Below are 22,295 nucleotides of genomic sequence, written 5' to 3'. Positions count from 1 at the left end.
CAGCCCTATTGCTTTAGGCTTCTCCGCATACTCCGACTTCATCTCCGTCAAGTTAGACATCTGACAATCTTGAACAGAACCACTGTTAAATGCTCGGCATTCTTCTCAGAAACGGGCCTCCTCTCGAAGACTCTTTATTTGGAAATCCACACTGCAGAAATGGATAATTGTGTGGAAAGGTTTTGGGGGCTGGACAAGATAATAGCAGTTTTATAAGAGTCTGAGAGCAATGCCGAACCTCCTGGTTATCGTGTGTGTGTGTGTGTGTGTGTGTGTGTGTGTGTGTCCCAGCTCCTGGGTGTTGGCCCCATGTTCTTTGTGTTTTTATGACTGGCTTCTCTGAATTTATTTGGTCCTGTGAGGAGGGGTATGAGAGTTGGGAGAGAGAAGGAAGAGGAGTAGAAAGAGAAGAGAGGGGGAAATGAGAAAGAGGAAAGAGAGGGAGGGGGAGAGGAAAGGAAAGAGAAGAGAAAGAAAAATGTTAAAAAGAGAGGACAGAGGGCATGGGGAAGAGGAGATGAAATAGACTGTAGGTTGAGAGGGAAAGGGAGGCAAGAGAGAAAGGAAGAGAAGAGAGGAAAGAGGATATGACAGAGGGAGAGAAAGCAGTGAAAGTAGAGAGAGGAGAGAGGGAGAGAAGAATAGAGAAAGGGATTGGAAGAGGAGAGAGGTAAGGAGAGAGAAAAGAGGAGAAAGAGGAAAAAAGAAGGGGGGGGGAAGAAAAAGAATATGGAGAAGGTGAGTCAGTGGGCCATCCAGGGCTGTCCAAGGGCCATCTTGATTCTGTGAGGATACCTTGGATCTGACCTACCTGCCCCTTTTATTCCAGTTAATCTGTGAATGCTGATTATTGTGAATGTGTCCAATTGCGTGGAGTTTTTTTTTGTGAGCCAGACAAACATCCCCCGCCCCCCACCAGAGATGGGGCTAAGGCTGCCAAACACATTTCACTTATGATGCCTTCCAAATCACAAAGCTCAATTGCCTTTGGAGAGGTTTGGTTTGGCCTGGGGGCTAAGGTATTGTGTGGCTGGGGGTCTTTCTCCAGCACTGTGATGGAGACACTGTGGCACCCCTGGCCTATTCACCCTGGTGTTCTTGAGAATGGATCAGGCCTACTTCAGGGCATAAACACACTGTTCGGGGGCACATGGTCTATTCGGTTTTTACATGGTAAATAGAGAGGAGGGTGACAAGGTCCTTGCTTTCTTCTCACCTGTGTATGTCATCGTGCACCCACAAATGCACATCATCCTTTGGGAGGGGAAGATGTGCCGTACTTTGATACTTCCATGCATGCTTTGAAAGGCAGTATGGGGTAGTGAGTGGAGAGCTGGACCTGGGACTCAAACACTTAAAACCTGGGTTTGAATACCAGTAACCGTATGACCATGGTTGAATAATTCTCATCTCTGGGTCTCAATTTCCTCAGCTGCAAAATGGGGACAGTAAACTTACAATCTACCTTATAGGGTTTCTGTGAAGCTAGCTTTCTTTCCCCCTTCTCCCCCCTTCCTAATTTCCTCATTTCTGACTGGGCCACCTCTCTCGTTCCATGTACAAACTTTGAGTCATCTTCAACTCTTATCTCTCTTTCCCTAGACACCATGGACTCTCCCCCCGATATTTTGTCCTTTCTAGTTCTAGGACATCTTTGAATTTGTCCCCTTTTCTCCAGCCCCCTTGCCCACTGCCCTAGTTATGGCTCCCATCACTCCTTGTCCAGATATTGAATTGGCTTCTTAAGTGAAGCCTATCACCTCCCCAATCCATCTTCTTCTCAGCTGGTGAATGGATATTCCTAAAGCCTGCCTGCTTCTAGAACCCGCTGCTCCCAGAAGCTCTCAGTGGCCTCTAGAATAGCATAGAAACTCTTTTGTTTGGCTTTTCAAATCTTTCACAATCTGGTACGAGCCTTTCCAGGCTTATTGTAGATTATTCTCCTTCACACATGCATTTAAAACCCTTCACACAGTCAGTCAATGAGCATTTATTAAGCGCCTACCATGTGCCAGGCACTCTGCTAAATGCTTCACCACCTGACCCCTTTCTACAGTTTCCAGTTTTCCTACACTTATCTTCCCTCTACATAATCGATGATCCAGCAGCTCTGACCTTGCTGTTTCTCACATGGGCCATGCCATCTTCATCTCTGTGTCTTCACTGGCTGCCTCCCATACCTGAAATGCTCTTTCCTCCCCTCTGCCTTCTGCTATCACCAGCTTTCTTCCAGACTCAGCTCAAATCCTATCTTCTGTAGGAAGATTTCCCTGGCCCATCTCCCCACACCCCTTTCCTAGTCCCTTCCATTGGCTTCCTATCTGTATGTACATCATTTTGGCAGGTTCTCTCCTGAATTAGACTGTGAATTGCTTGAGAACAGGGACCATATTTTTGTCTTTCTTTGTAATCCCAGTCCTCAGTACAGTGCCTGCTATATAATATGTGCTCTTCTTCTTCTTCTTCTATGCAATTGGTGTTACATGACTTGCCCAGGGTCACACAGATAGTAAGTGTCAAGTGCCTGAGGCTGGATTTGAACTCAGATCCTCCCGACTCCAGGGCTGGTGCTCTATCCACTGTGCCACCTAGCTGTTACATAATAAGTGCTTAATAAATGCTTATTAACTGACTATATTTCTCAAAAAAAGCTGTTCCTTATATACAAGAGTCAATCTCCCATCTCCCTGACTTCTCTCCCATGCCTAAAATGCCTCCCTCCTCACCTCTGTCTCTTACCCCTAGCTTCCTTTATAACTCACCTGGGAGTCTTTTCCCTGTGGTCCCCCCTGCCAACACTTCCCCTCTACATTTTTCACCAGTATAGAAAATTCCTGGATGAGAAAATGCCCTTATGAGGGATCCCCAGGAATCCTTCCAGATCATTCTTTTCAAGGCACCCTCTACAGAAAATTCAGGGAAAAGCACAAAGAAGAATTTTGGCTCAGGATAAAGTTGGGGTCGTTTTCAGTCTGCAGTGTTGGAGGGAGAGAGCCCTCAGCAAGGAGATGCCCATAGCTGATGTTCCCATGGCATTTAAAAATTTATATATATTACATATATAGAGATATATACACACATGTATACATATGTAGATAAAAAACAAATGCTTTCTAGACATCATCCAGTCATTCATTTATTCAATAAACATTTACCAAGTGCCTATGAAGTGTCAGGCACTGTGCTCCTCAGCTAGCTGGTGCAGTGAATTAGAGCAGAGGGCTTGGAATCAGGAAGATCTGAGAGCAAATCCAGCCTCAAGACATTTTCTAGCTAGGCAAATGTGATTGTGCAAAGTGCAATTCTGGGCAAAGTGCTTAACCTATGTCTGCCTCAGTTTTCTCATCTGCAAAGTGGGGATAATAATAGCACCTAGCTCCCAGGGTTGTTGTGAGGAACAAATGAGGTAATCTTTGTAAAAGCCTTTAGCATACAATACCTGGCACCTGGTAGATGCTTAATAGATGTTTGTTCCTCCTCTCTCCCCTCACACAAAGATGAAAAGGAAACAATCTGCTTTCAGGGATCTTACATTCTTTATGTTTTTGTTTTATTTAGTATTTCATTTTATTTTATTTTTAACATTTGTTTTTAAAACTTTGAGTTCCAAATTCTCTCCTTTCCTCCCTCCCCATTCCCCCATCCCCACCCTCATTGAGAAGGCGCGCAATTTGATAAGGGTGATACATGTGTATAGAAAAACATTTCTATAATTGTCCTGTTGTGAAAGAAAACATAGACCAAAAAACCCAACAAAAAACAAACCCTTAAGAAAAATAAAGAAAGCAAAAAAAAAGCATGCTTCCATCTGTATTCAGATACCATCAGTTCTTTGTCTGGGGATGGATAGCATTTTTATCATGAGTCCTTCAGAGTTGTCTTGGATCATTGTATTGCCGAGGATAGCTAAGTCACTCGCAGCTGATCATCGCATAATATTGCTGTTACTTTGTGCACTGTGCATTTCACTTTGTATCGGTTCGTGTAAGTCTTTCCAGGTTTTTCTGAGAGCATCCTGCTCCTCATTTCTTATAGCACAGTAGTATCCCATCACAATTATATATGACAACTTGTTCAGCCCTTCCCCAAGTGATGGGCATCCTCTCAATTTCCAATTCTTGGTCACCACGAAAAGAGCTGCTATAAATATTTTTGTACGTGTGGGTCCTTTCCCTTTTTGTTTCTTATCTCTTTTGGGATATGCACTTAGTAGTGGTATTGCCAGGACCTTACATCCTTTTGTGGGAAACAGCATGAATACAAGTAAGTAAATACCAACATCAGCTAAATGCAAGTCAGCTTTCAAAGAGAGCACTAGCAGCTGGGGGTGGAGGTGGGGTAGACATAATATGATACAGATTAAATTTAAAAGCATGCCTGATGGACACTTTTTTTCTGGAGAGCTGGATGTTAAATATTTAGCAACACATCGTTGCTTTAGGGCCAAGGAAGCATATTGCATGCCTTAGGGGAAAGTTTAACAACAGCAACAACAACAACAATAATAATGACTCACGTTATGTAGCACTTGGAGGTTTTCAGAGTGTTTCTATAGGGTCATAGACCTAGAGTGGGAAAGGACCTCAGAGGCCATCTGCTCCCTCACAATAGGCGCTTCATAAATGCTGATTGGCTGACTCCACGCCCATTTGACAGATTAGGAAACTGAGGCCTGGGGTGGCTAGTTCCAGATGCAGAATTTGAACCCATATTCATTGATTTCAGCACCAACATCCTTTTTCTGTTCAGTCTTGTCTCATTCTGCTTTAATAATGACTGGTGTTCCTATAGCCCTTTAAAGATTGCAAAGCACCTTATGGGCATTATGTCATTTGCTTCTCACAGCAATTCAGGGAAGTAGGAGCCAGAGATGCTGTTGTCTGCTCTTTATGGAGAAGGAAGCTGAAGCTCAGAAAAAGGAGCATGGAAGGGTGGAGAGAGAGCTGGCCCCGGAGCCAGGAAGCTCTGGGTTCCAGTCCTGCCACTGACACCCACTGACTATGTGAGAGAGGTATGGAGCTGGGATGCATATCCCACTCTATTAGTTCCAGGTGGGGAACTGTTTTCCTGTTTTCCCCTCCTCTTCTTGTTCCCTTGTCCTCCTCCTCCTCCTCCTCCTCCTCCTCCTCCTCCTCCTTCTCCTCCTCTTTCTCCTTCTTCTTCTTCTTCTTCTTCTTCTTCTTCTTCTTCTTCTTCTTCTTCTTCTTCTTCTTCTTCTTCTTCTTCTTCTTCTTCTTCTTCTCTTCTTCTTCTCTTCTTTCTTCTTCTTCTTCTCTTCTCTTCTCTCTTCTCTTTCTCTCTTCTTCTTCTCCTCTCCTTCTTCTTTTCTCCTCCTCCTCCTTCTCTCCTCTTCTCCTTCCTCTTCTTCTCCTCCTTTCTTCTCCTTCTTCTCCTGTCCTCCTCTTCTCTCTCCTTTCTTCTCCCTTTCCCTCCTCCTCCTCCTTTCCTCCTTTCTCTCTTCTCCTCCTCCTCTTCCTCTTCCTTCTTTCTTCTTCTTCTTCTCTCTCTTCTTCTTCTCTTTCTTCTTCTCTTCTTCTTTTCTTCTTCTTCTCTTCTTTCCTCTTCTTTTCTTCTTCTTCTTCTTCTTCTTCTTCTTCTTTCTTCTTCTTCTTTTTTTTCTTCTTTTCTTCTTCTTCTTCCTTCTCCTTTTCCTCCTCCTCCATCTCCTCCTTCTTCTCCTTCTCCTCCTCCTCCTTCTTCTCTCTGTCTCTCTCTCTCTGTCTCTGTCTTTCTTTCTGTCTCTGTCTCTCTCTGTCTCTCTGTCTTTGTCTCTCTGTCTCTGTCTCTGTCTCTCTCTCTCTCCCCTCCCTCCCTCCCTCTCTTGCCCCTCCCTTTCACTCAATGGCATTCATAGCCTTGTGGCCATCCTTGACTCTTCCCTCTGCTTCATATCCCGTTTCTAATTAGTTCTGAAGTCTTATACTTCCTCCCTCCACAGTATCCCTTGGATCTGTCTCCTCTCATGCACCCTCTGCCATCATTTGGGTCCCTCTTCCCTCTCACTGGGACTATTTTCCTGCTTCTAATTGGTTTCTCTGCCTTTATTCTCTCCCTTTCCAAACCATCCTCTCCTGCCAAACTGATATTGCTAAAACACAGATTTGATCCCATCGCTTGCATCAGTTTGGGCTCCCTATTCCCCCTAGAATAAATAAGAATCCTCAGTCTGGATTGAAAGCCTGCCACACCTTGGCTCCCAGCTACTTTTCCAGATGTTTCTTTTTTCTCCCCACTCATCAGGGTTAATGTATTATTATTACTACTAATAATCATGTACACAATGCTGTAAGATTTAGGAAGCACTTTACATTTGCTAACTTGTTTGATCCTCACAACAATCCTGTGAGCTAAGTGCTATTAATCTCATTTTACAGATGAGGAAACTGAGGTAAGTACTATTGTTATTATTCCCATCTTATAAATGAGGAAACAGGTTGAGTGAAGTTCATTGACTTGCCCAGGGTCACAAAGTTTGAAAGTACCTGGGGCAGGATTCAAACTCAGATCTTCTTGACTCCAGGCCCTGTGTTGGATCCACCAAGCTTGACAAACATCAGCAAACATGATTATTTCTATCTTCAAAGAACAGAAAAAGGAGAATTGTATACGGAACCAGGAATCTCAGTTATGTACAACTTTTTTCTTAAAGGGCATAATACATTTTCCATGGCAATTTCATACTTTCCTGTGTCTGTGTCTCTTTTTGAACTTTCTTCTCTCTTCTGTGTATGTTATAAACATATCATGAATGCTCTCTGTCTTCTCTCTTCCTCTTCATCCTTCCTTCTTCTTTCTTTCTTTCTTTCTTTCTTTCTTTCTTTCTTTTCTTTCTCTTTTATCTTTTCTTTCTTTCCTTTTTTCTTTCCTTCTTTCTTTCCTTTTTTCTTCCTTCCTTCCTTTCTTTCTTCCTTCCTTCCTTCCTCTCTCTTCCTTTCTTTCTCTCCTGCCTTCCTTCTTTCCTTTCCTCCATCCCTCCCTCCTTCCTTCCTCTCTCTCTCTCTCTCTTTCTTTCTTCCTTCCCTTCTCTTTTCCTTCCTTTCTCTCTCTTTCTTTCCTTCCTTCCTTCCCTCCCTGCCTCCTTCCTTCCTCTTTGTTTCTTTTTTCTTTCTTTATTTTTCTTTCTTCTTCTTCTTCTTCTTCTTCTTCTTCTTCTTCTTCTTCTTCTTCTTCTTCTTCTTCTTCTTCTTCTTCTTCTTCTTCTTCTTCTTCTTCTCCTCCTCCTCCTCCTCCTCCTCCTCCCTCCTCCTCCTCCTCCTCCTCCTCCTCCTCCTCCTCCTCCTCCTTCTTCTTCTTCTTCTTCTTCTTCTTCTTCTTCTTCTTCTTCTTCTTCTTCTCCTCCTTCTCTTCCTACTCCTCCTCCTCCTCCTCCTCCTCCTCCTTTTTCTGCTTCTACAGGTGGAGGGCTTAATGTATTTTTAGACAAAGCCCTTGTTAAAATGCAAACAAGGGGGAGGGTTCTTAGTCATGAGTCTAGAATCACAGATTGTCAGAAATCACCAATTCCGACCTATACTTAAGCAAGAATCCTGTCCAGACCCTTCCCTCCACAGGCTCTACTTCCCCTGTTGAGGGGAAGCCACTCCCTCTGAGGTAGCTGATCATTCTGCTTTGGGACAGTTCTAATCACCAGAAAGTGTTTCCTGATTTCCAGCCCAGATTAGCCTCTCAGCACCTTCCCCCACTGCTCCTTCTTCTGCCTCTGGGGCCAAGCAGAACAAAGATAATCCCTCCTCCATTTGACAGCCCTTCAAATATTTGTAGACAGCTCTCATGTCCCCCTGAAGGCTTTTCCAGGCTCAACATAATAACTGACATTTATGGAGCGCTTTACATACACTATCTCATCCCATTGAATTATACCGCCTCTTCAGTCTGAGTAATTTCTGTTAGCTACCGTTTTCCAGTAGGCATTTTTTCCAACCTTTGAATTATTTAGAGCTGGAAGGGACCCTAGAGGTCATCTCACTTACTAAAGGGGGGCCCGAAGAGTTAATGGTCAAAGTCTCATTGAGGGGGCAGTAATGGAGGGATAACGAGATAAAACTGGACACAAAAGTAGGAGCCCATTTATGAATGACTTTGAATGTGGGGATGAGGAGGTCATACTTTCTCTTTAGGGCACTGGGGAGCCATGGAAGGTTTTTGAACAGAACTGGGAGCACATAAAGAAGATACGTGGCTTGGACAGAGATGAGGGGAAAGGACTGAAGAGATCCCAGACTAGAGTCAGGAAAGCAATCAGTAATGAATTACATTCAAACATTAGCCTTATAAGTGTCCTATCTGGATTTTAGAAAACCATCCTCCTCTCCTCTTGCATGCCTACAGAGTATCCTTTCTTTTTGCACAGCCCAGCCAGATGGGAGGCATTGGAGTAGTAGAATAAGGACCTGGACTCAAATCCTGATTCTGCTCTTCAGGACCTGCATGACCTTGATAAAGTTACCCAACTTCCCTGGGACTCAATTTCCTCATCTGTAAAATAAGGTTACTCAACTAGATGATATCTAGGATCCCTTCCTGCTCTAAATCTATGGTCCTATGAGCCGATGCCAGACTCTGGATTTCTGGGATATAACCTGAGTACAGCTGATCATGTCCGGCTTTGTCCACAAGCATTTATCAGGCTCCTAATACTGTGTGAAATAAAACTGTGTACTTGGAAGCCCTGTGTCAATATCACACCTACAACACTTGGACTTGGAGTCAAGAAGACACAAGTTTGAATCTGGCCTTGGATGCTTATTAGCTTTGTAGCCCCAGGCAGGTCACAGAATCATGGAATGAGCTTGGAGAGGGACTTTGGAAACCATCAAATCCATATCCCTCATTTAGCAGAGGAGGAGCCAAGAGAATGATCTGCTCAAGGTCACGCAGGTGGCAAATAACCAAAGCCATATTTGTTGTCCTCTGGCTCCAAAAACACAATAATGTTCCCATTGCCTCTCACCCAAGCTTTCTGGGCCCCCATTTCCTCGCCTCTAAATTGGGGATAATAACACTCACTCCCTCATGGGGATGATGTGAAAATCAAATGAGATTAGGTTGAGAATGTGCTATTCGAACCATAAAACATCAAATCAATGTTGGCTATAATAACTCTGAAGTTTGTAGAAATGTCAGTGATTATTGCCATCCTCACCACAATCTTCATCATCATTATTGTATTAGTATACCATGTAGGGCTGAGTACAGAGCCTCATGATGTCTTTACTGGATCGGTTATTTTCTTCTCATTCCCATCTGGTCTTTCACCTTTATCATTCTCATAGTGATCCTACAAGGGAGGAAAAGGGTGTTATTACTCCTTTTTTTAGATATGGCAAAGCTGACTATTAATAGAGGATGCCTCTATAATTCTTTTGGGCTTACAACAGCCTCATGAGGTAGGTTTCACAAGGTACTGTTATCTCCATTTTGCAGATGAGATAACCGGGTGGGACCATAGAATCAAAGCTTTAGAGGTAAAAGGGACCCCAGGCCAACCTTCACTTTTTACAGGTGAAGAAACTGAGGCCCAAGGAGGAAAAGTGACTTGTGCCAGGCCCTAGAGGTAGCAAGAGACAAAGATAGAATCTGGCCTCCAATCCTCAGGTTCTTAGGTCCTATTATCATACTGCCTCTCACTTCACCAGGAAGACCTGGTTTCCAATTCTGTCTCTTGCTTACTGCGTGCCCATGGAGGAATGGCTTAACCTTGCCCAGATTCCTCATCTATAAAACAAGAGGATTAGGCTAACTGGACCATGAGGGTCCTTCCAGCTCTAACTTTGTGATCCTCATATGTCCTCTTTCTGCTGTATCCCACTGTGAGGGTCATGCCCAATTGCTGGTTGTCGGCATTTGGAATTCCTATAGTTCAATGCTGTTACCACTAGACAATAGAACCAAGGACATAGAAATTGGAAATATCCCTACTCTCTGATCTAGCCCCGTTCCCTCAGAACTCACTCCCCTAACCATATTTCAAACTTCTTGGGGGGTTACTTAGAAATATAGTTCCTATTTCTTTTTTTAATTCTTTTTTAGGGGAGCAGGCAGGGCAATTGGGGTTAAGTGACTTGCCCAAGGTCACACAGCTAGTAAGTGTGTCAAGCCTCTGAGGCCCCATTTGAACTCAGGCCCTCCCGACTCCAGGGCTGGTGCTCTACTCACTGAGCCACCTAGCTGCCCCTGCTTCCTATTTCTTAAAAAAAATTTAAAATATCTTTTGTTTTGACATTATTTTTATTTATAAAAAAATTCCTTTCCCTCCTTCTTACCCGGGAAAGCCACCTCCTAACAAAGGAGAAAAAAAAAAGAAAACAAAGATTCAGTAAAGCTTTCAACCGAGTCCAATATTGTATGCAGTCCTTCACACCCATAGTTCTCCACTTCCCCAAAGATGAGAGGAAGGTGCAGTATCATATATTCGGAAGATGTACTTTATTATTATTATTATTATTTTTAATATAAAACCGTGTACTTTCAGTTAGCCTGGACTTAGAGAACACTTTTAAGGTTGTTGCAATGCCTACATTCTACGTACAATGTAATTCTTTTTTTTCTCCAGGAGAGATGGCTTGGAATAACGATTCGACAGCTGGTTTGGGGAGCAGGAAGATTTGGCTACAAGTCCTGTCTCTGACACTTACTGGCTGGATGACCCTGGGTAAGCCTCTTAACATCTCAGTGCCGTGAACAGCTCTTTGAGAGTGCAAATTGTAAAGAAGGTTCTGACCTGCTTTGGTGGAAGGAGTGTCCTCATCTGGGAATTCCTTATATCAGTGAAATCCAATGTCCAGTTCCTATCTTTATCTGTTTTTTTTTCTCCAACCGTTACTTCTCTTGTTCCTGAGGCTCATGACCTTCGTGTACAATTGCTTCCCATTATGTCTTCCCATTTTTTTCTTCCCGAGAGGATTTGGAAAAATTTTAAAGTGGTTAATATTAACGACTGATTTCAATTTTAAACAAGCTCCTCGGGTGAGAACCAGCCAGACACAAAAGGATTCTCACCAGTGCCTTGTGCGTGCTCATCTCAGCTCTGAAAACCCCCCACCCAGTGTGGGACCCAAGGTCACCGCCCTTCGGAACACTGCATGTCTCTTCTGAGGGGAAATACTCCTGGCAGATGCCGGGAGGGGCTGGAGGAAGGGGGGAAGAATTCAGGGATGAAGGGGCCTGCCAGATGTTGGCTCCAAGGGCGGGGTGTGGGGATGAAGAGGCCTGCCAGATGTCTGCCCATGCAGAATACTTGCAAACACCTGCTTCCCAGGAGCTCAGGAAGATGAATCGACATTGCTTCTACTATATCTCTTTAAACAAATTTTAAAAAAAATTATCTCTGGCAAATAAATGCAGAATCCAAGAGCCTTAATAACTATTTTCTCCAGAGTTTCTTGCCTAGGAGCACATCTTCTTTAAAATTCGGGTTGAGGGTTATGGAAATTAAAATACACAATCAGCCCATAGACTGATTGGTAAATAAAGAGGGTCGGAGGAGCTCTCCATTTCAATCTGTCTCTGGAAGAAACTCTAAAGACAATCACCTCTTATTTGCTATTTATTTTATCTTCCCATTAAACAACAGTTTGCTTTCCTCTCTCCCCACAATGAATTTAATAGATTTATTCATCAAGTTTTCTAAATTTAGACACCAAACTGATGTTTTCCTCCCCCTGCGTAATCTTATTTTTAGCAGCTCTTACATAAAGCCAGGCAACGAACGAGACGGCAAAATGACTAACTTGTATTGACCTGAAATGCACCAATAGAATAAAATAGCAGTAATGAAGATTGATGAGCTGTGGCCAGGCTGTAATACCCAGGGGCCCACTGGAAATCTGCTTTCTGGTGGAAACTTTTTGCCATGGTGGTTTTGGCCCAGGAATATTTCCTGTGGGTTCTGGTGGCTTTGGCATTCCTGGTGATCCCAGAGACTGAGATAGCCCTGACCATTAGCCATTGTTTCTAAGGCCTGTGCAGTCATAATGGCTATGTGAGTGAAAACTTATGGACCTTGGGTTTTAAGGGATTTCAGCCTCTTTTGTGTCCAGTTTTCATTTATTGGGGTCATAATAATCAATCAAGCAATGTGTATTAGGCATTTACTCTGTGCTAAGCTTTGGAGTTGCAACTGGTCATTACATGGATGTGAGTTCCAATATTTTTTTTGTTGCATAAATGCCACATTTGCAGCATATGCCAATTAACGGGCACTCCATCCAAACGTAGGCTTATAACTGGTAGGGTCCTTAGAAATACCCTAGCCCAACTCCTTCATTTTACAGATGAGGGAAGAGTGAAAGTTCGATGATTTGCCCAAGGTCACAGCAGGTAGCAAGTAGCCGAGGTGGAGTTTGAACCTGAGTCTTCAGAATCTAGGGCCACTCCACCGCCTCTTATCTCAAACTTTGATCCCCCAATCTGAATCATCTACACCATTTATACTGGAAAAAGCATAATGGAATAGAACAATATTATGCCAGGTAAAATTTTAATACTTCAAAGACCTCTGGTTTTGTCAATGTAAGCATTCTCCCACTGACATTGGCCATGACTTTTTTGTTTTTGAGAGTTGTCATAGCCAAACAAAACAAATGAACAAAACCCCACCATTACCCATGAGCTGACCTAGGGATGGGCAGCCACAAACTTAGCTGGGCTAGTCTTCGGAAAAGGTGTATTCAGCTAATTGCCAGATCTGTCCATTTTCATAAAATGAGATTGAGTCAATGAACCAAGGAGAAGAAAATATATTTGTTCTGTGTCTTCCTTTGCTTTTGGCCATGTGGCCTCGAGGCTGCAGGTTCCCCACCCCTGGTGTGCTCTGATAGAGCTGGGTTACCTTTGATTTTTTCTTCTTTTTTCAGTGTTTCCATTGTGCCCCCACAGGGATGGGGTCCTTCTGTATCTGTTTGCCTCACTTGGAATTACCGTGTTCCCATGTTTCCTTTATATTTTCTTCCTAGAGGCAGCCAAGAGGCATTGTCGGTAGAGCACCGGACTTGTAAGATGGGGTATGATCTAATCTCTGACATCTTTTAGCTGTGTGACCCTAGGCAAGTCACAAACAAAATGGGTTTAATAATAGCACCATCTCATGGGGTTGTTATGATGATCAAATGAGATAATATATTGTAAAGATCCCCGTTAAGTAAGTCACATCAAGCCAACAGCATTTATTAAGATCTTCCTGTGTATCTGAAACTGTGCTAAATGCTGGAAATCTAAGCATTTGAAAATCTTAAAATGTTATGGAAATATGAGCTTTATTGTTATTTTTGGGACATTTTTATGGCATCTTGATATTCCATGGAATTCACAGCTTTCACTGTATCAGTGGATCTGGGACCTTACTGAAGTACGCTCTCCTTCCCTCTGCCATTGAGGATCCCAAGCCATCTCTGCCTCCTGCATGGTCTAAGAGTGGTATTTGTAGAGCATCTGGTTCAGCCATTCTTTAATCCTTAGGCTAGAGGTCATTCCCAGTGTTTGGCTGTTGCAAACACCCAGATACCCGAAGGATCTGTGATTGGTCAGAGCAGGGAACTTCTTCCCATGATGGGCATTTATTAAGTATCCATTATGTGACAGGTATGGAATTAGATGCTAGGGATATAAAGAGAGAAATGAACCAATACCTGCCCCCAATATGCTTACATTCTAAAGAGAAAAACCAACATGTACTAACATGATAGGAAAATACAAAATACATGCAAAGTAAATATAAAATATTTCTTTCAGGGGAAGACACTAACAGCTGGGGAAATCAGGAAAGGCTTCATGTAGGATGACCCATGAGCTCAGCTTTCAGGGAAACGAGGGATTCTAAGTGGAGGAAGTGGAGGGAATGCATTCAGGTCATGGGTAATACTAGCTTGTTGCTTGGAAGACACAGAGACCAGAAGGCAACAGTTGCCTGTGTGAGGAAGAGCAAGAAGGCCATAGTACAATAAAGGAAAATTTTAAGTGCCTGCTATGTGCCAGGCACTGTGATAGGTACTTTATAAATATAAACTCATTTGACCCACACAACAACCCTGTGAGGTAGGTGCTATATTACCTCAGTCTGAGGAAACTGAGGCAGTAATATATAATTATTATATAATATGTAATAAGGCTGGAGAGCTAGGTTTGCCGGGTTGTAAAGATTTTAAAATACTAACTGTGGGGTTTGTGTTTCTTCCTAGAGACTGCAGTTGACTTTAGGGATGTATTTGTCCAACTGAATGCTTTCATTCAGAGACTTGCGGGGAACTATTCTCTCCCCTCTTCCTTCTAGCTCTAGAATACTCTGATTCTGTGATTCTTATCCCAGCACAAGGTACATTTTAAAAAGGTAATTTCTCTCTAATGAGCTGTGGCAGATTCCCCACCCATTTGTTTCCTCAATGATGCCTGTGACTAGAGACAGATGTGCGTAGTCAGCTGCTGATCCCTGTAGCTAAAGTGACCTGGATTATCTGGGCTCTAGAAACACAGGGAAAACTACCCAAACCCCAGAAGGTTCTTTTCTCATCCACCTTGAGAGGCAGCCTGGAATAGGGTCAAGAATTCTGATTTTAACTAGCTGTATGACTGTGGACATTCATAGGGTAGAGAGCTGGAAATCCTAGTTTCTAGAGTTTCCTAGAATCCATGGCTTCCTTCAAAGCTCAATTCAAGAATCACCTTCCTCAGGAAGTCTTTCCTGATTGTCCCTAGCTGCTTATATTGCCCCACCAAAAATCCCTTGTTTTTATTCTTCGTATGTATCAGGGATTGGTCCATTTTTGTATTTGTATTCCCCAGTGCTTAGCACAGTGCCTGGTACATAGTAGGTGCTTAATAAAGGCTGATTAGCGGATTGATTGGTTGACTGGAAAGAAATTTAGAGATCATAGAACTCGAGCTAAAATGGATTTCAGAGGCCATCTAGTACAACCCTCTCATTTTATAGATGAGGAAACATCTGTACAGGCCATGGGCAAGTCACTGGACCTATCTATGACTTACTTTCCTCTTCTGTACCTACCCTTGCTTAGGACATGAAAAAATTGGTTGTTATATATAATTGAAAAATTATAAATTTCAGTTAGAGGTTATTGAAAATCAGAATGTAATTCCCTCCACCCCCAACCCGCAGAGTCCATATTCCCAGAGGTTAAGAACCTCTGATTTTGTACTTTAAGGTTTGCAAAATGCTTTCTATACATTTAGGTGGACTGGAGTCAGGAAGATCTGAATACAAATCTAGCCTCAGACACTTATAGCTGTATGACCCTGGGTAAGACACTTAATCTCTGTTTACCTCAGTCTCCTCCTCTGTAAAATGGGGATTATAATAGTATGTACCTCTCAGGGTGGTTGTGAGGATTAAATGAAATAAAAATGGTAAAGCACTCAGCACAGGGCCCAGCACCTAGTAGGAGCTATGTAAATGTGAGTGATTATTGTTTGATCCTCACAACAAGCCTGTGTGTGTGTGTGTGTGTGTGTGTGTGTGTGTGTAGGTGCTATTATTATCATTCTCATTCTACAGGTAAGGAAACAGAGGCTGAAAGAGGCCCAGGGTCGTACAGCTAGTAAGCGTCTAAAAATTCCAATCCTGGTGCTCTTTCCACAGGCTAGCTCTCAGGCAAATCCTTGGAATCCTCAAGGCACTGGAGGAGTGGGCGCTATCATTCCCCCTGAGCGATCCTTACCCTCTCTTGTGTCCCAGATGCTTCCTCAAGTATCATTTGGAAATTTTCAGATCTGATCAGATGTTCTCCATCCTTGTTATCGCTACAGGTGCTCACTTAGTTCTAGATAAATACAGGCCCTCTCCCCCTACCCCACAACATGTCGTAGCTTTATATGCGGCTAATGGAGCAAAGCCAGGCTCAGACGTCAAATTAAACGGCCCAGCTCTGTAATCACTCAGACTGACACGGCATAAAAGGATAATTAGGAGTTCATTACAGGCAACATTGTTTGTTCAGCTAAATTGATTTCTCAGCTGCCCATGTTTTCTGTTTACTTACTGAGTGCTCTGCTGCGCCATTGGGTTGGCGAGCTAGGAAATCCCTTCTTGGGAACTCTCTCCCCCCTTTTTTGTTTCTTTTCTGTCCAGTGAAGTTTTTAAATATAATTTGACCTGGAGGTGGCTGAGTCTCTGGAGGAGCATCTAGGCGTGCCCCAATGGCCCACCTGTGCTAATCGATGCCTGCCACCAGTATGGTGATGCCTCTGGTGGGCAAGGAAACAATAGTGGGACCTTTCACCATGCTCATGAATGTGCAAAATTATTTATAGTAATTCTTTTCATGGTGGCAAGAAAATGGAAATTAAATTATGGCAAATGAGTGTGATGGCATGCTATTGTACCATAAGGAATGATGAAGGGAACAGTTTCAGAGAAACTTGGGGAGACTCATGAACTGATGCATAGTGAAGTGAGAAGAGCCAGGAAAAGAATGGATACATCAACAGTAACAATATAGAAACAAATAATACTAACAGACTTAAAAAACAAGCACCCTCTAATCAACACAAAGAGCAAGCACCATTCCAGAGGACTGATGATGAAACATAGTACCTGTCTTCTGATAGAAAGGAGATGAGATGGACTCAGGATAAAGAATAAGACAGATGTTTTTGGGCATGACCAATGTGAGAATTTATATTGTTTGACTTTGTATATTTGTTACAGAGTTTTCTATTTCTTTTCCTTTTTTAGTGGTCGGGGAGGTGGGAGGGAAAGAAAACAAATATTTGTTAATTGAAAAAACAGTATTAAAATTCTTTGGAATGTGTTTAGCTTTTCCCTTGCTATTAACTTCCCCACATTGGGTAGGAGAGGTGAGTGTTTGGTCGGGCAGACATCTAATACTGTAGAGCTCCTGATGAAGTTCTGTGCCAAAGTCTTCTTCAAGCCATATTCTTAGCCATGAAGACTAATATAAATAATAATAATGATAGCTCACATCACCATCACATTTTCAGGTTTGCCAAGCTCTTCATACATGTGATGTCATTTCATCCTTACAACAAGCCTATGAGGAAGATCCCATTATTATGCTCGTTTTCTAGATTACAAAGCAGGTTCAGAGATATTAGGTGATTAGCCCAGGGTTGCACAGCTAATAAGTAACTGAGGTAGGATTCAAACCCAGGTTGTTTTGACTTCAATTTAAACACTCTGTAAACATACTGCCTCTCAAATCAATCAATCAACAAGCATTTATTAGGCACCTACTATGTGCCATACACTTGCTATCTATGGACATAAAGACAAGAAAGAAACAATCCCTGTCTTTGAAGAGCTTGCATTCTATTGGATGACAATTTGTATGGATACAGGAAAGATATGAAGTGGATAGAAGATGATTCAGAGAGGCATTAGCAGCCAAAAGGGGTGGTTGATTGGTTGTTGTCCTTCATTCTCAAAGAGGACCAAAAATGACATCTCTATGTTGGGATCAAAGTATAGTGTGTCCACCTGGCTGATCAGAAGGCTCTACCACAGGTTGGGCACAAATAGGAAATGTTTGTGTCCCTTTTTAAAAAACAGATTAATGTAATGAGAATTAATAAGTATGTATTATTCATTCACAGATACTACTTTAATTGTTCTCATATTCTTTTTAAGTATTAGTGTTCTGTCATCCTCATTTGCTTGAGGGCTCCATGAGGGCAGAGGCTGTCTTGCTCTTTTATACCCACCAAAACTTAGGACTTTCTATATGGTTACATGCTCATGAAATAGTAAGGTCCAGTATGATGTAAAGGGCCCAGGAACCAGAGGCTGAAAACCTAGATTCAAATTCCTGGGCCTGCCATCTTCTATCTTCACTATTTTTGGCAAATCACTTACCCCTCTCAGGGACTCAGTTTTTTCATCTGTAGATATGAAGGTGTTCAACTAGATAATCTCTTAGTTCCATTCCAGCTTTAAAATATCATGATCCTAAATGACAATAGAGGGTATCTAAAATTGCTACTTATCCATGATTCATTCATTTACCATCTACCACTCACTAAGCCTATATTAAACTCCTGTACTTGGAAGACAAAAAAGGATTAGATGAGATCCTTGTCTTCAGAGAATTCCCAGTTTTGTTGTTGTTGTGGGGGATGAGTAGGTTCAGACCTGTACAATTCCATCAGTATAGAAAACTCAGACTCACAGAATTTTTAGGGTTAATAGGGATCAAAGTAGCTACATAGTCCAACCTAGGCGTACATCTCACGTGTCTTTTGAGCTACTGCAGTTCTGCTTTGCTCATAGAGCATAGTGCCTTCTTTGATTTGGGCATGCTGGATGGTCTTGTGCCAGTGTCTCCCATGTCTTACAATTGATACCAAAGTTCTTCAGAGAGACTTTGAGAGTGTCCTTGTATCACTTCTTCTGACCACATGTCAGTGCTTGCCTTGGGTGGGTTCTCCATAAAATAGTCTTTTAAGCAAACAGATGTTTGGCACTCCAACAACATGGCCAGCCCACCAGAGTTGCACTCTCTGCAGTAGAGTTTGAATGCTTGGCAGTTCAGCTTGAGAAAGGCCATCAGTGTCTAGTACCTTATCTTGCCAGGCAACCTTTAGAGTATTCCTAGGACAATTCAAATGGAAGAGATTCGGCTTCCTGGTATAGCACTGGTATACTGTTCAGGTTTCATAGGCATACAACAAGGTCAACACAACAGCTCTGTAGACCTTTGGTTTGGTAGGCAGCCTGGTATCTCTCCTCTCTTACACTTTCCTTTGGAGCCTCCCTAACACTGAATTAGCTCTGGCAATGAGTGTGTCAACCTCATCTATGTGTACATCCCTGGAAAGTATATTGCCAAGTTAAGTGAATTTATCCAAAGCATTCAAAATTACTCCATTTGCTATGACTGATGGATTCACATATGGATGGTGTGGTGCTGCCTGGTGGAAAATTGGTTTTAATTTTCTTGATATTGATTGCCAGACCAAAATTAGCACAAGTGGCAGAGAATCAATCCATACTCTATTGCATCTCAGCCCCAGACGCTGCACTGAGTGCACAAGTATCTGTGAACCAAAAGTCATGCACCAATTCTCCTTCCACTTTAGTCTTGGCTTGTAGCCTCTTCAAGTTAAACAATTTACCATCAGTGTGGTAGGTGACATTGATGCCACTTTTGTACTTGTTGAAGGAATCTGACGACATCACTGAAAATATTATGCTAAAAATCATGGGAGCAAATACAGAGCCCTGCTCCTCTCCATTGGTGACTGGGAGAGCGGGAGAGCATTGTTTGTTATCAAGGACCCAAGAAAGCATGCTATCATGAAACTGGCATATAATACTGATGAACTTCTCTGGCAACCAAATTCTGCCACGATCTTTCACAATCCCTCATGACTGACAGTATCAAAAGCCTTTGAGAGACCGACAAACATTGTGTGCAGAACTCTGTTCTGCTCCTGGCAGAACACCCAAAGGGGATGGGGAGATCAGGAAAGTCTTCATGTAGAAGGTGGTGCATATGCATGGACAAATGCAAGCTTGTTTTCAGAGGAGAGAAAGCACAACAATTGGGAATGAGAATCAAGGATCATGAAAGAAGATGAGGTTTTGGGAGAAAGAGAGGAGGAGGGAGTTAATTCCAGAAGTTAGGAATGGCCTGTGCAAAGGCATTGAGATGGGAAATAGAAGACTGAATCTGGGAAATGGCCAACAATCCAGTTTAGTTGTGATTTTGAGTGTGTGACTGGAAAATAATATGAAAAAAAGGCTAGAAGTCATGCTGTGAAAGAAGAAACAGAATAAAAGAGAAAAGTCACAAAAAATAAAAACAAAAATGAAAATAGATGCTTCAATCTGCATTCAGACTCCATAGTTCTTTATCTATATGTGGATAGCCATTTTCCATCATGAGTCTTTTGGAATTGTCTTGGATCATTGTATTGCTGAGAAGAGCTAAGTTCATCACACAGTGTTGCTGTTGCTGTGTATAATGTTCTCCTGGTTCTGCTCACTTCACTCGGCATCAGTTCATGTAAGTCTTTCCAGGTTTTCTGAAATCTGCCTGTTCGTCATTTCTTATGGAACAATAATATTCCATTACATCCATATACCACAACTTGTTCAGCTATTCCCCAATTAACGGGCATCTCCTCAATTTCCAATTATTTGTCTCTAAATTTTTTAGTGCCTTTTGCTTAAAGAACAACTTAACTCAACAGAGCTGTCTTATGCCAGGCTTTGCCCAGCTACCTGCTTCATCATCCCTTCTGGAAGACTTAAGAGATCTGAAGATTCCTCTGGTTCACTGTGGGAAAGGGGTAAAAAGAAAGCCATTAGATGAAAATAGCACCCCAGGGAGGCCCCTTGTCTGTCCTTCATGTGTCACAATGTGGCTGTTGGTCTGGGGTTCCTCTTAGCAAAGGGACAGACCCCATGTCTTGCGGCAACCTCACAAGAGTTTCTAGAGTTTGATGGGAACCAGACTTCATATGTCTTTCTACCAAAATAAAAAACTGGATGCATTATTCCATAGTGAAGTATTCCGTACACACTCAATACTTCCCTTTCCCCATCGCAGGAAGGGCCGCTAATTGAGAACCAAATTGAGAGCCTTTGCCTCTGCTGAGAAAGCCCAGGGCCAATGATCTTAAGGTTTTGTGGCTTACCCCATTGGTAATCATGGTCCCTTTGGTGCTCTGGGGATACTCTATGGCTTTCCACACAGAGCTCAATGCTCCTGCCTTCTGGCAGAAAGAAGGAATTCCACAAGGAGGGAGTTCAGTTCAAGCACCCAGCTCAAATGACCAGGCAAGCTAAATGCCAAAGGGCAATTCCCAAGAGTATCCTGTGGAAACATAGGTCTCAGAAGCTACCATGTAACCAGGGTGTTCTCTCCCATGGGCACAGAAATCAATCTCCCAGGAGCTACAATGCCCTCGCCAAAGGATGCTTTGTGGTCTTTATTTGTTCTTCTTAAAAACTCTTTACAATTCACTTATAAATAGCAGAAATAAATTTGTAAGTACCAGCCTACGGACACCTATGGCAGTGCTGTGGGTCAGAGCCTTAGGCAACTATAATGAAAGGACATGATTTCTGGGGTTTGGGGGGATGATCGCTAGATGCAGGAATTACAAAGAGAAAACAAGAAGTAACCTATGTGAGCATGTGAAGGAGGTTCTTAATAGCCTGCCTGCTCACAATTTGTCAGGAGAGTGAGCTTCACTCAGCCTGACCAGGCTGTTCAGGGCCAGTTTCTGTATAAAAATCTTTAATTATCAAAGTGGCTACAAATAGAAAAAATGCCACGAGTCACTACTATTCTTAAGGCTTTGAACCAGCCAGGATAATGGGGCAGGAGGAAGACTTCATTGCGTAATGCCACCCCAAAGCCCACGAGCACCATGACGATGGCTTTAGTGAGTCCCTCAGAAATAAGGAAGGCATACCACAAAAACACCAGTGGGGCCCCACTGCAGGCTAAATTCATGATATCTGGCTTGGCTGAACTATTTTCTGGCAGAGTGAATCCCCACTTGACCCCTTCCAGGAAAGACAGGAAGCTGGCTCCACAGGCCATCTGAGTAAATGCCAGTATGGGTGCATAGGTCTTGGTCATCATCATGATCAGGGCTGGGCCACAGGGGGACAAATCCAGTCAAAGTAACATAGGGGGCTGGCTTTGGGGTATTGGGCAGTTACGTGAGAGTGGGTGGTGGCCTCTTGGGCACCACAGGGATCTTCTTCTTGAAGCAGCAGAAAGACATATGATAGTCTTTACCCCATCCTCGAGCCTAGACTGGATGCCTGCCTTCTGCCTCCCAGAAACCCATGCCACAGACGGAGGAGTCTTAAGGATCTGGGAAGGCACCTGACAGCAGCCATGGAAGAGCTGAAGCATGGTGGTGGTGGGTGCCTTTCCTTTGTTTTATTTCTTTCTCAGAATTCAGTACAGGGGACCAGGTATCTTCAGCATTCCCCTGAAAGAGCAGCTAACCTTTCTGAGTTCTGTATTATTAGCTAAGATATTTGGTCCTGTCTAATTTTTAAGGCATCTGTTGTTAGGGTATGATTTTGTAATTCTTATATTAAGCTGCTAATTCTCCTTCCAAATCTTTCCTGCAAAAATTCTCATATTTTCCCCAATTCTTTTCTCATTTACTCTCATTTCATTTATAAAATTATTTTAAACTCTTAAAAAAGTCTCTGGACTTATTTCTTCTGGGAATTCTAGTTGGAATTGTAGCCAAGCTAGTTTTTTTGGGGGGGGGGCTTTGCTTGTAGACTTTTGGGAGTTATTCTCTTTCTAGGCTTGTGTCTTGGGCACCCCTGTCATCATAACTCTTTATGGTAG

General features: G+C 42.7%; 1 pseudogene; it reads right to left on the bottom strand.

Moving 5' to 3' along the window:
* Positions 1 to 21,163: 21,163 nt before the first annotated feature.
* Positions 21,164 to 21,842, bottom strand: LOC118845784 (annotated as a pseudogene).
* Positions 21,843 to 22,295: the final 453 nt, after the last annotated feature.

The sequence above is a fragment of the Trichosurus vulpecula genome, chromosome 4, assembly GCF_011100635.1.
Source record: "Trichosurus vulpecula isolate mTriVul1 chromosome 4, mTriVul1.pri, whole genome shotgun sequence".
In the NCBI taxonomy this organism is placed as follows: Eukaryota; Metazoa; Chordata; class Mammalia; order Diprotodontia; family Phalangeridae; genus Trichosurus; species Trichosurus vulpecula.
Note: the sequence above shows the minus strand (reverse complement) of the source record. Positions and strands in the feature narration are given on the sequence as shown.